Source organism: Macadamia integrifolia, unplaced genomic scaffold (assembly GCF_013358625.1).
Source record: "Macadamia integrifolia cultivar HAES 741 unplaced genomic scaffold, SCU_Mint_v3 scaffold149, whole genome shotgun sequence".
NCBI lineage: Eukaryota > Viridiplantae > Streptophyta > Magnoliopsida > Proteales > Proteaceae > Macadamia > Macadamia integrifolia.
Genome location: NW_024868226.1, coordinates 72,615 through 77,091, shown reverse-complemented (window position 1 = coordinate 77,091; position 4,477 = coordinate 72,615). Strand labels below are relative to the sequence as shown.

Below are 4,477 nucleotides of genomic sequence, written 5' to 3'. Positions count from 1 at the left end.
TATTTGAAATACGAAAATGCCCTTACTAAATGTGAAGTCCCTAAAATGCCCATGTAATGAGTCTCATCCTCAAATCAATAGTTCCTATACCGTTCTCCCAAATCAAGCACCAGCGATCACGGCGGTGGGGGCAGCGGCATCGGTGACAGTGGCGATCAGCACAAACTCACAGCGGTGGCGGGCAGCGGCATCGGTGACAGTGACGATCAGCACGAACTCACGGTGGTGACAACAGCGGCATCGGCAACAGAATGCATTATCTGAACACCCAGATCACCGTAGTGCCTGTGCCATAACCGTCAGTGGGTTCAGGATGAGTCATAGAAGCCAAGAGAAAGCTTTTTGAATGTGAGAGAGGAATAATCATTCTCTGAATCTAGAAGAGAAAATATTGCCTGTGCTAGAACCATCAGCGGGTTCAGGATGAGCCATAGAAGCCAAGAGCGGAGAGCTATAGAGCAGAAAATATATAAAAATAATAATAAATTAAAAAAACCAGAATCAAGAGAGAGTCAAGACAGTGATCACAGCGGTGGGGGCAGCGGCGTCGGCGACAGCGATTCGGGAGATGCGGCTATCGAACCTCCGATGTAGAGAGAAGTTCCATCGTGGATGCCGCTGCCGTCACCACCATGAGTTCGTGCTGTTCACGGCTGTCACCGATGCCGGGCGCCAAACCTGCACGAACTCACGGTGGTGACAACAGCAGCATCGGCAACGGAATGCATTATCTGAACACCTAGATCACTGTATAGAGCAGAAAATATATAAAAAATAATAATAAATTAAAAAACTAGAATTAAGAGAGAATCAAGACAGAGATCACGGCGGTGGGGGCAGCGGCGTCGGCGACAGCGGTTCTGGAGATGCCGCTGTTGAACCTCCAATGTAGAGAGAGAGTTCTGTCGCCGATGCCGCTGCCATCACCACCATGTGCTGTTCGCCGCTGTCACCGATGCCGGGCGCCAAACCTTCTCCCTCACCTCCTGTTTCTCCACCGCTGCCGCCTCCGCCTCTGCCTCTGCCTCCATGTTTGCACGGCCTTTGCCTCCATGTCCGCCACCGACAGATCCGACCTCATTGGACCTGAATCAGAGAGGTCGCAGAGAGGTAAAGGTTATGAAACAGTCATGGCCATGAATAGGAATGGGAGGAGGAAGAAGATGAAACTGAGTTCGGTGAAATCCTTTATTTTGATCCAAATACCGGAGATGGAGACTTGCACGGGCACCATCAGAGGCAGCACCACTCGCCATCAACGGAATGAGCACAACTTGTCGGCGACAGCAACTCGGGTACTATGGATCTCGCCAGACTCAGGTTGAGGTACGGAAAAGAAACGAGGGAGAGAGTGTGATAAGTGACAAGGGTGATTAAAGGGTATTTTTGGAATAGTATAATACTGGTGTTTTACTCATAAGGGCAAAATTGTTATTTCACAACATCACTTAACATAAACTGACGGCAAGGGGTCCAAGTCCAATTTGGTGAAAGAGAGGGGGTGTCCCTCTAATATTGGTATTCTCCAGGGGGTGGCATTGTAAATTACCCAAAAAAAAATTATAACCTCCCATCAACTTCCCCCTCAAGAAGAGGGTGTGAAAAGGGGGTAAATCTAAAACTCTGACTGTAGGGAAGCTCCTCATTCACAATCAATATCAGCACATCATCAAAATCATGATCATCTATACTGCAGTTTATAAAAGGTAAAATTAATATAAAACTGAACACAAACAACGCAACTTTACAAAAGAGATTTACACTTACTTCTGTAGTGCTCCGAGTTGAACCTTCCTCATCTTTATCTACAAAAGTAAACAGCGGAATCAATAAGGGAGATGGTTAGACATTTGGCATTGGCATTGTGGTAATGGTTGCATTGGCAAGTGGTATGGTGTGTGGCATTGTTGTCATTGTTGCCAAAATGGCCTGTGCAATGGTTTCGGATGATTTTGGATGTGTTCGGAGACATAGCGTATTCGTACTCTTGATTCAAGTCGTGTCGTGGTGGTAGATGTCATGGATGGTGATGCAAGCATGAGATGCAATTACATGATGCATGGTATGGTCATATACGCATGGGTATATATGGTGATGCAAGAATGTTGGTGGTATGATGGTAGATGCTATTATGCATAGGGATGTATGAGAGGTCATGGGTGCATGTATATGTTAATGGTTGAATGTATGTTGATTCATGTGGATGCATGGAAGCAAAGATGTGCTTAATAATGACGCCATATCGCATAGAGAAATAAAACGCAGTTAGCCTTGGCAGGCATATCACAAATCCATCAAATGAGCGATGCGAAAGGAAGAGATATGTCCGCCACAGTCAGAAAATCTGAATTTAAATGGAACGCGCGGCACTTACTCTAGGCAGTTCAGCTTTCAATTTCCAGAATGAATCAACAGTAAGATTGCAAACATGGATAAAATAAAAAACAGCAGAGCTTAGCGTATTCAGTTTCAAGAACATAGCAGATTTTAACATCACAAATCCATCAAAGGAGCAATGCAAAAAGGAGGAGGTACGTCTGATACAGTTGGAAAATCTGAATTTAAATGGAACGCACAGCACTTACTCTAGACAGTTCAGGCAATTTCAAGAATGAATCAACAGTAAGATTACAGAATAACCAAAGATAAAGAAAACCAACAGAGCTTAGCATATTCAGCTTCGAGAACATAGCAGGCTTTAACACGTTAAAAAAAAGGTTTCGGACATCAGTTTACAAGTGGTTCCATTAGGAGAAGAAGGATCTATGGTTTCCTTCTAAAGATCGGACAGTTGCCAATCTATTTCCATTTCTCTTTCCCTTGTTTATTTTTATTTTTCTTTGAAGAAAAGGGAACCAGAACCTCGATCCAAAACTCAGGTTTCAATTTCAAGAATACATGAATAACAAAAGATAAAGAAAACCAACAGAGCTTAGCATATTCAGCTTCAAGAACATAGCAGGCTTTAACACCTTAAAAAAAAGGTTTCGGACATCAGTATAGCAGGCTTTAACACCTTACAAAAAAGGTTTCGGACATCAGTTTCGAAGTATTTCCATGTTCTATTAGGAGAAGAAGGATCTATGGTTTCCTTCTAAAGATCGGACAGTCGCCAACCTATTTTCATTTTTATTTCTTTAATTTCTCTTTCCCTTTCTTATTTATTTTTATTTTTCTTTGAAGGAAAGAGAACCGGAACCTGGATCTGAAGCTCAGATGAACAAGACAAAAGAAGGCGCCGGCATTCCGAACATTCGCAGATGCGAACGAGCGCTGTCGGTTAAAAATGCAGCTAAAAATGCAGAAATTAGGTTGGGCGAATCGTCCTGTAGGAACACGGCTGCCTCTTTGTAAAGAAAGAAATAAAATAAAATGGATCGATCGAAAAGAAACGGAAAAAGAAGAAAAAGAGATTGCATCACCATTGAATCAAAGCAATATTCGGATAAAAGAAATTCTAGGGTGTTCGAAAGGGAATACCTGAACGAAGGCGATGAGCGAACGCTGAACCAGAGCAGGATCGGCGTCTCAAGACTTCGATCGGAGCCTTCAAGAAGTCCGGCCTCGCGAATACCAGAGGAGTAGAATCCTTCCTGTCTTTCTCTCAAATCTTCTCTAGTAGCAGGCCTCGATCGACGATCGCCGGAAAGAAACGCTCAGAAGCGGACCTCCCCTTCGGATCGGATTCTGCTTTGAGAATCCAGCGCCCTTTCTCAAAATCGCTCTTCAACTCATCGTCTCCCCTTTTTCTCTCTTCTGTCTTCTCTCCAAACAAAAGAAAAAAAAAACCTCCCACTTCTCTGTCTTCTTTCCCCAAAGACATAAACTCCTCTTCTCTGAAAACCTCTTTCCATTTTATATCCTTCTCCTCCTTTCCTATAATGCTCAAGAACGAAGAAAGAAAAAAAACCCTTACTCCCCTCTCTCTTCTTCCTTCTCTCACCGTTTTCCTCCCACTTGCCACGATCGGAACTTCAGTCCCTCCGCCGTAACCGTTTCGAGCATCCCTTCTCGAAGGTGCGTTGCCAACTCAGTCGAGCGGTTCTCACTGGCCCCCCTTTCCAATTTTTTTTTCTCAAAGTAGGGTAATGGGCGCGCCAAAATTTTGGTGTCTACACCTTCTTTAGTAACTTCTCCCCCATGTACGGATAAAAATCGTCTTAAATTCCCATATCATACAATTCTATACAATATCCCTTGTAGAAGTCGACACATGGATAATTTAAAATAGATAGTTCATATCCTTTATTGATTGAAGCTCCATCAAAATCGATTTGAGTCAAACGAATCGATCCATCCAACGAATCAAATCGGACCGTTTCCAGTTTCATCTCTCCAACTCCGAAACCTCTTCTTCTACTTCTTCTTCCTCAACCTCCTCAGTTTAGGGTTTTGTTTTTTGCTCTCTGCAATTTCAAGAATAGCGACACCAAGAGAAGAAAAAAAAATCTAAAAATTCGAACCATGAGTGCAGCTC

At 43.4% G+C, this 4,477-nt stretch overlaps 1 long non-coding RNA gene across 1 annotated transcript; it reads right to left on the bottom strand.

Annotated features, from left to right (window-relative positions):
- Positions 1–1,674: 1,674 nt before the first annotated feature.
- On the bottom strand, positions 1,675–4,110 carry LOC122063887. Its single transcript, XR_006135502.1, has 3 exons — positions 3,481–4,110; positions 1,768–1,805; positions 1,675–1,690 (listed from the first exon to the last, which is right to left on the bottom strand). It is a non-coding gene; the product is annotated as an uncharacterized LOC122063887 (long non-coding RNA).
- Between the last annotated feature and the right edge of the window lie 367 nt (positions 4,111–4,477).